General features: G+C 26.5%; 1 pseudogene; it reads left to right on the top strand.

Moving 5' to 3' along the window:
* The first annotated feature begins 4868 nt into the window (after nucleotides 1–4868).
* LOC114174581 lies at nucleotides 4869–9390 on the top strand (annotated as a pseudogene).
* The last annotated feature ends 1024 nt before the right edge of the window (nucleotides 9391–10414 follow it).

A 10414-nucleotide genomic window follows, 5' to 3' on the forward strand; every position in this document is an offset into this window, starting at 1 on the left:
TGAAATAAAAAATAAACAGTCATATTCATATGTAAAACTTTAAATACACAACTTAATATGTATAATCTATACTAAGCCCAACACTATATATAGTCCAGATAACACAATGTTTGAAAATTTAATTCCCAAAAAATTGATACAAGAATCGAACCCACAACAGAAGCAAGACTTACTACACAATAAACACATGATAAAATATTTATTTCGCATGCATAAAAAACAAAGTATACGCTCTTTATTATTTTAATAAAAGAAAGGTTGTGGTTTGATTCATTTTCGTTTTTAAAATAACTACATTCATTGTCCAAAATGTTGTCGTTGCCACAAAGAAGAGGAAAATGCTCTGCATTGCACGAGTACACAGCGTAGATCTCATACTCTTTGTAGCAATTACATCAAGTAAGTTCTTTAAATACAAATATATAATAAATATGGACCTTAATATGATTACGTTTTTGTTTTGAAATTAATTATATGAAGGTTGTATTATTTTGATTCAATAAGTTTTTTTTTTACCAGCTTAATACTTGGTAATAAATAAGTAAACTATGATAATCTATCGATGTATGTGTAATTTAAATTTAAACTATTTTTCATTTTAAACTAGTAGCTATCCATAATTTAGGACCAAACTTTTGTGACATAGCATAAATACAGTTCACTTGCTCTTTACGGTTATTTCGTTATTGAATTGACCAGGAACGTGCTACCACTTTCAATTACCAAATTCTATATAACTTACCTAAGAATGACACCATCATCTCGTACCTTACACTTCCTAATCAAAATGAAGTTTTCTCATACATTGCTTACCTTTTGCTCTATATTCATTGAAATCACTATGATTTACTCCAAACATTACTAGATGTCAAAAAAATATGTACCTACTAGTATTCGCATATAAAACCTGCAACGAGTAGAGGATGAATGTTGTAAATGGATAACTATATGTAGCAGGTACGAGTATTTTTTATACCCGCATGTTAACGTGACGATATGAGTATCATAGTATCCGTACCCGTGGATACTCGTTATACTTTAATTTAAATTAGAAAAAAAACATAATTAAAATATTAACACATTAATTTTTAAATAAGTTATTTTTTATCGATTGATTTAAAAAAAAAAAATTTTTTGTAAGCTATCATTCAACATTACTTAAATGAGTCATTTGGACCTTATTTAAATTTTATGAATGTTATGTATTATATTTTACTTGAATTTATAGTTAAAATATATTGTTAATTATTTTTTATAAATATTTACGGATATTCATAAATATCTGTGAATATTCAAAAAAATATACGGTACTCCTATAAGAGATACCGAATATGAATATGTGTACGAGAGGCATATTATGACTGTCTTTGTATCAAAAAATGAAATCGATCATACCATGTTGCTGAAGTTCAAGGAATCCATACTTTTTGTAACATTAAAATATTAAATTGTTTTTACAACATACTTTTTTGAAATTAAAATATAAAAATTAAAATAAATTCTTAAGATTAGTTTACACATGATTAATGTATCAATATTTCTCATATAATTTATCCAAATTCTTATTTTGAATTTATTATAAACTGTTTTTAGATTATAAGAAATCTATTTCATTTTTTTTCTTTTAATAGTGTTTATAAAAAAAATGTCTAGAGTATATGAAAAAACTTTTCAAAACCAACCCAAATGCAATACTAGACATCAAAATCAATAATTAAGTGAAAACAACTTGATTATTTGATTGAATAAAAATGTAATACAAGTTATTAGTATTTCTTTCATGTTTTACATATTATAATTTATTTCTATATATTTTTATAACCATATTTTATTTTACTTGTTATATTTATTTATGCCTTTTTTCATTTTCGTATATTTTTATTTCATTTTTCCAATACTTAAATTCTAAAGTCTAGGGGAACAAGACTTTTTGTTTTATTTAATTTGTTCGACGTTTTTTATGGGCGAGTTGACCGTCTGCTATCCACCCCGCACCTCTTATTTTCCATTCAAATCAAGTATTTCATGTAATGTAAGCCACCTATTTCAAAAATAAAAAATGAAAAATAAATAAATTCAATTTAATTATCGTGTTCATCACGGTATTATTTAATCATTATACGTTTTTTTTAAACATAAAATATTTAAATATATTTTTAGTTCTGAACGAACTTTAAGTGAAAATTAAATTTATTTTCTCTATTGAAATTTTAGACCAAATTAATTTTTAATTTTTAGAAAAGTGTAGAATATCATTTTAATTAAACTATATTAAATTTATTTATTTTTAAAAAATATATTTGAAACGTAAAATAAATTTAACAAATTTTATTTAAAAAATTATATTTATATATTTTTAAAGTTGAAGAATAAATTGAATTAAAATTTTAAAAATTAACTAATTTTAATTTTTATTAAAATTTAAGAAATAAAAATATATTTAATCCAAATAAAATTTATGCTCTTGATATGAGTTAACATTATGTAAATCAAATTTATCAGATTTGCAACTGCATCATACATTTCCATTTTTAAGTTAAAAAAAAAGGCATATACAAACTAATAATACTATGTGAGTCGAAAAATTAGTTATTTCTTAATTACAACTTTAATTTTTTGTTCTAAATAAACTTAATATTCCATACAAATATACTTGGCTCAAAAAATTATAAGTATTACACCTTGCCGTCAATTTTATCGTCAACTCAAGTTACTAGACTTTTCATGAGAATAATAAATATAGATAAACGTAACTAATCAACCATTTTGTATATATCATTAATTTATTATTATTATCCACCTATTACAAAATAAAAAATAAAAATAAAAATAAAAAAGTTCAATTCATCACTGTATTATTTAATCATTATGGTTTTTTTTAAAATTAAAATTATGCTAAACCCTTCAGATGAGTCAATATTATTTGAATCAAATTTATCAAATTTGCAATTTGCAACTGCATTAGACATCCATTTTTAACTTCAATTAAAGCATATACAAACTAATACTCTGTGAGCAGAAAAACTAGTTATTTCTTAATTACAACTTTATTTTATTTTTATCAAAATAAATTTAGAAACATTATAGTATGATTTCCATTTTCTAATTCTCATATTTTATTTTCCGACATAATTTATTATGGACAATTATTAATGTATTACTATTTTGTTTTAAAGAATCAATAATTCATATTTAATCACCTAAAAATAAAAGATAAGTGTATCATTTACCATAAACTTAATATTCCATGAAATATACTTGAGCTCATAAAGTTGGTATTTCACTTTGTCGTCAACTCTTTATCCGTCGACTCCACTTAAGATACTAGACTTTTCATAAAAATAGTAAAGACGGAGAAACGTAACTAATAAGCCATTTTATATAGACTAGCGTATCATAGATGACTTCTTTGTGTACAATTTTTGAAATATACGTAATATTATATTAATAAGTGATAATAATATAATATTATTAAATTAATATATATATATATATATTAAAATTATATTTATTAAAAATAAAGTGAAATATATCATAATAAATAAAAGAATAATCATTAATAAATAAAAAAAAAGAAATAGAAACATCTAATTTTATAAAAAATTTGTAAAAATAATAGTTAATTTTTAAAAATTTAATAAATTATTATATTTAAAGGGATAAAATTGATATTTTAAAAAGTGGACACAAAGAAAATTCCCTTTATATATTGTTATAAATAATTAATTTATTATTATTATTATTAATATCTACCTATTTTAAAATAAAAAATAAAAAAGTTAATTTAGTCGCCGTAAATATCACTGTATTATTTAATCATTATGAGTCTTTTTTAAAAATAAAAATTATGCTAAACTCTTCAGATGAGTCAATATTATGTGAATCAAATTTATCAATTTACAACTTCATTAGACATTTCCATTTACAAGTTGAAAAAAAGACATATACAATGTAGTACTCTATGAGTTAAAAAATAATTATTTCTTAATTACAACTTTAATTTTTTGTTACAATAAACTTAATATTTAATAAAAAATATACTTGAGCTCATAAAATTCGAGTCAAGTATTTCACTTTATCATCAACTCGACTTCAGATACTAGACTTTTCATACGAATAATAAAGACGGAGAAACGTAACTAATCAACCATTTTGTATAAATCATTAATTATTATTATTGGAAAAAATAAAACATATGAATTAACTTAGTATGTTTTTGTTTGAATTTATTTTTTGTTAATTTTTCAAGAATGTCTTTGAATTATTATTATTATTATTATTATCTTCTGAAATTAAGTTTTAACCACATTCTCAATTAAACTTTAACACTTAAACAATTTTTTGAATTAAACTAATTGTTCCTACTACTTCTAATAGTCACACATAATTGAGAAATTGAGGCGGAAGAAAGTTTAAATATATATACCTTCTTTCTTTCCCTCTTTAAAACGATTCTTAAAGATAAAATCATGACAAAAGCTAACACCATCTCGAATGCATCCTAATTAACTTTTCTATTTATACATATATGAAAAATTATTGTTTATTATTTCTTACAATAATTTTTTTACCAACTTAATATACGATAGTAAATAAGTAAACTATAATACCCCATCAATGTATGTGTAATATAAATTTAACGAGTTAATTTATTTTTTTTCATTTTAAACAAGTAGCTACCCATAATTTCTCATAATTTGGGGCAAAACTTTTGTGATATAGCACAAATACAGTTTAGTTGGTCTTTATTGTTGACTGGTTATTGACTTGACCAAAAAAACATGCCACCACATTCAATTACCAAATTCTATATAACTTACCTAAGAACAGAGACACCATCATCTACTAGCTTCCACTTCCTAAACAAAATGAAGTTTTTTTCTCTCACATTGCTTACATTTTGGTCTATACTCATTCATCTTTTCTCTCTCTTCATTTTGAAATCACTATGGTTTAGTCCAAACATTATTGTATTTGCATTAGGAAATGAAACCGATCATTTCGCATTGCTGAAGTTCAAGGAATCCATATCCAGTGATCCAAATAGAATCTTGTTTTCTTGGAATACATCTACACACTTCTGTAACTGGCATGGAATCACGTGCAATTCTATGCTTCAAAGAGTTACAGAGTTGAATTTGATAGGATATAAGTTGAAGGGATTCATATCTCCACACATAGGCAATCTATCTCACATGACAACTTTCAACATTGGAAACAACAACTTCTACGGAGAAATCCCCCAAGAATTAGGTAAGTTGTCAAAACTCCAATACCTTTCTGTTAATAACTCATTGTTGGTAGGAAAATTTCCCTCAAACTTGACTGCTTGTACTGACCTCAAAATCTTGCACCTAAATGGCAACAATCTGACTGGTGAAATACCAGTGGAAATTGTCTTACTTCAGAAGCTTCAAAAACTGTTCCTTTTCAAGAACAAATTTTCTGGAAGAATCCCATCCTTCATGGGCAACCTTTCATCGTTAACCCATCTCTCCTTAGGTTCTAACAACTTTAAGGGACACATTCCACAAGAAATTTGTCGTCTCAAAAGTCTAACATTTCTATCATTAGCTCTTAACAAATTGACAGGAGCATTTCCTTCTTGTTTTTATAATATGTCATCTCTTACTACATTCTCTGTGTCCCTAAATCAACTTAACGGCTCTTTGCCATCCAACATGTTCCACACCCTCTCCAATCTCCAAGTACTTTATATTGCTGGGAATCAATTCTCAGGACCAATCCCATCTTCTATAACCAATGCATCCATCCTTTCAGTAATTGATCTGAGTCTCAACAATTTTTTCGGGCAAGTTCCGAGTTTGGGGAAGCAAATAGATCTTCGATATCTAAATTTTGCTCGAAACAATCTAGGTGAAAATTCACCCAACGATTTGGAGTTTTTAAAACCATTGACAAACTGTAGCGAGTTGCAAATTTTGTCTTTGGCTTACAATAATTTTGGAGGACGTTTGCCAAATTCTTTGGGCAATTTATCCACCCAACTTTGGAAATTGTATCTCGGGGGCAATCAAATATCAGGACATATTCCAGCCACATGTGGAAATCTAATTGGCTTAATTCTTTTTACAATGGAACGAAATCTCATTCATGGAATTATTCCGACAACTTTTGCGAAGCTACAGAAGTTGCAAGTGTTGGACTTAAGCGAAAACAAATTGTCAAGCTTAGGAACCTTCATAGGCAATCTCAGTCGACTGTATTATTTGGACATGGCAGAAAACATGTTAGAAGGAAGTATTCCTCCAAGTCTAGGAAATTGCCAATCTTTGCAACATTTAGACCTTTCCCAGAACAATCTCACGGGAACCATACCATTGCAGGTTTTCAATCTTTCATATCTAACTAATGCATTCTCATTGTCACAAAACTTGTTGAGTGGTAATATACCAGAAGAAGTGGGCAACCTCAAAAATCTCAACTTGCTATATTTGTTTGAGAATCGTCTCTCTGGTCACATTCCTGAAACTATTGGAGAATGCATAATGTTGCAGGAACTCTATTTGGAAGGGAATTCTCTACAAGGAAGCATCCCTTCTTCTTTGGCATCACTCAGAGGTCTTCAAAGGTTAGACCTCTCCCGAAACCTCTTGTCTGGATCAATTCCTAGTGTTCTGCAGAGCATTTCTTTGTTACAATATTTCAATATATCATTTAACATGCTGGATGGTGAGGTACCAACTAAAAAGGCATATTCAGTAATGCAAGTGGGATAATTGTTACTGGAAATAGTAAGCTTTGTGGAGGTATTTCAAAGCTGCATCTACCATTATGTCCTGTCAAAGCCACCAAACAAGCAAAGCATCACTCACTCCGATTAATTGCAATTATAGTAAGTGCAGTTGCTTCTCTTCTCATATTGTTGGTTATTCTAACAATCTACTGGATGAGGAAAAGGAGTAATAAACCATCTTTGGATTCACCAACAATAGACCAACTGCCTAAAGTTTCATACCAAAGCCTATACAATGGAACAAATGGGTTCTCATCTTCAAACTTGATCGGATCTGGAAGCTTTAGCTCTGTGTATAAAGGAACTCTTGAGCAAGAAGACAAGATTGTTGCCATAAAGGTCCTAAACCTTCAAAAGAAAGGAGCTGACAAAAGTTTCATTGTTGAATGCAATGCACTTAAAAATATTAGACACAGAAATCTGGTTCCGACTTTGACATGTTGCTCTAGCACAGATTACAAAGGTCAAGAATTCAAAGCTATAATTTTTGAGTATATGACAAATGGAAGCTTAGAACAGTGGATTCATCCTGGTCCACCAAGTGCACGACACATGAGAAGATTGAGCCTTCATCAACGATTAAACATCACAATTGATGTTGCCTCTGCATTGCATTATCTTCACCATGAGTGCGAACAATTGATCATTCACTGTGATATAAAACCAAGCAATGTTCTTCTTAATGATAGCATGGTTGCACATGTGGGTGATTTTGGTATATCAAGACTTTTGTCAACTTTCAATCACACCACTTCTGGGCAAACAAGTACAAATGGAATAAAGGGTACAGTTGGCTATGCTCCTCCAGGTATTGTTTTCAGATTTTAATCGTTATTGTTTCTCTAAATTTTCACTTTGTTTTTGTCTACTTGTTATTTATCAATGTTATTTATTGACAATTTTCTGTATATATTTTAGAGTATGGAGAGAGGTACAAGCAACGGCGGACCTTGGTTGGGACAAAGGGGAGCCATGGCTCCCCCAAACTTTTAATGATATATATATATATATATATATATATATATATATATATATATATATATATATATATATATATATATATATATATATATATATATATATATATATATATATATATATATATATTATTTATATTATTTTTATTAAGTTATATATATATATTATATATTTTTATTGTTTAAAAAGTAAAATAAAAATTAATTTGATGAATTAATAAATGGATTAAAGAGATTAAGATTTTATATCTAGTTATAAGGTTTATCCATAACAAGTCATAAAAAAGTATGAAATAAAAGAAAGACAGATTAGGAAAAAGAAATTGGAAAACAGTGATAACAAATATGCATACTCACACGATCTCATGAATAAGTATCCTAATATGATATATGTTTGTTAGATTTATGATTCTTTCATTACGATATTTCTCCCAAATTAAGTTTCCCTAAATTAGTATGAACCCTAACTATGATTTTAGGAATTTTTTGTATGAAATTGGCATGAACCCTAATTATATTTTCTTAAATTAGTATAATCCAACATTATAAAATGTTGATATTTTATATTTTCAACTGCATACAATGAATTAGTTGAATACTCTTGAATTGAAATAAAAATTAGAATACTCATTTATGTGAATTCAACAAATTAAGAAAATTAAAAATTGAAAAGTTTGAATCGCATGATTTAAATAAAAAAATTATTTTTTTTAATTAAAATTTTTTATATAGAACATCTAATTTGGCACCCCTACATATTTTCTTTAAGTTCCGCCACTGGGTACAAGGTGTCAACTTACGGTGACATGTATAGTTTTGGAATTCTTATATTGGAAATGCTGACCGGAAGAAGACCTACAGATGAAATGTTTAAAGATGGTCAAAATCTTCATAACTTTGTTTCAGTTTCAATTCCTAATAATCTTTTGCAGATTTTGGATCCAAGAATCATTTCAGAGTATGAAGCAACTGCAGTGGAGGGAAACTGTTGTAATCTTAATGCAGAGGCTGAAAAGTGTGTAGTTTCGCTTTTCAGAATTGGACTTGCTTGCTCTGTGGAATCACCAAAAGAAAGAATGAATTTGGTTGACGTTATCAGAGAGCTTAATCAAATTACTAGGGTTTCTTCTTTACTGGTGAGAAAAAGAGCTATACTAAACTCTCCCCGCACAATTGCTGGACACAAAAATAGTTATTACATTAAAATAATAATTTTTCGTTTCAAAAAAATAATTATGATATCTTTTTATAAATAATTTCGCAAGTAGAATAAAGTTTTCCTTTTCAAAATTCGTTATAAGCTTAAATAAGTTGTACATTTTTATTATACAACTAACTTTTTTTTTCTTCCATTACCATCTTATCATATATGAAAATAAAATTTAAAAATATCTAATTCTACAAATTTAATGAAATTATTGGTTTCAGGAGATGACAATCGAGTAGGATTAAAGATGAAATCAAATTCTGCATGATGATGGAAACAGAGATTGGTGGATAATTGCGAATAAACTTAAACCGAGGGCAATATTATTATCTAACTTTCCAGAGTTTTTGTATTTATCAAAATAAATGAATTCATTATCAATGCAACATTATGATGGACTTTAACAAGTACAATGTTCCATGCACTCAATGTACTTATTGTATTTTATATTTTTATTTCCTACATGACTCGTGATTTTTCAAACAACTGGAACTCCTATAATAAAGAATAATTAAGAATGTAATGATAATATGTGTACCATAAACTCAATGTGAACTTCCTGAACCGAAACTAAAGTTTCCGAAAATAATTTTCAATAAGAGGAGTGAATGATTGATTTGTGAAAAAAATAATCTCAAAATTATTTATTGTATTCCAAAGTTAAATTCTGCAAAATAATAGGATGGACGGAAGAAAATATAAGACGCGGAAGTAACTGTACTGTAGTGGTGCCATTCTTATTAGTTTTAGTGAACTTTACGTTATATATATATATATATATATATATATATATATATATATATATATATATATATATATATATATATATATATATATATATATATATTATATATATATATATATATATATATATATATATATATATATATATATATATATATATATATATATATATATATATATATTATGTTACGTGCTGACACATTAATTTATTAAGCTGTAGCAAGTATAAGTAGTATTTTCATTAACCATACTAGTGAACACAAATATGATAACGTATGTTTGCATTTTTTAATATTTAAAATAAATTGAGTTAAAATTAATAAAGAGTATATAATTAAATTTTAAAATAATTGTTAAATATTATTTAGAAAACTAAAATATGTACACAATTTTTCTATTTAAATAATTGTTAGAGATAAAAGAAAATTTAAAAATAATGATTAGAAATTTTTTTTTAAAATAACAGTTAAAGTTAAATTATTTACAAAAATATTATTTTTTAAAATAATAATTAAAGATAAAAGCGAAAATATAAAATATGAATATAAAAGAGGAAATTCTCTTTGTTATAGATTATTGTACTTATTTATAGAGGCTAGACTAATTATTTTGGACAATTATTTTCACGTCAATTTTCGCTAATATTACTTTGACACACATTATAATTTGGGATGACAAAAATACCTATGTCTGCAGATATTCGTGGATAAAATCCACAGCGGATAATTA

Source organism: Vigna unguiculata, chromosome 2 (assembly GCF_004118075.2).
Source record: "Vigna unguiculata cultivar IT97K-499-35 chromosome 2, ASM411807v1, whole genome shotgun sequence".
NCBI lineage: Eukaryota > Viridiplantae > Streptophyta > Magnoliopsida > Fabales > Fabaceae > Vigna > Vigna unguiculata.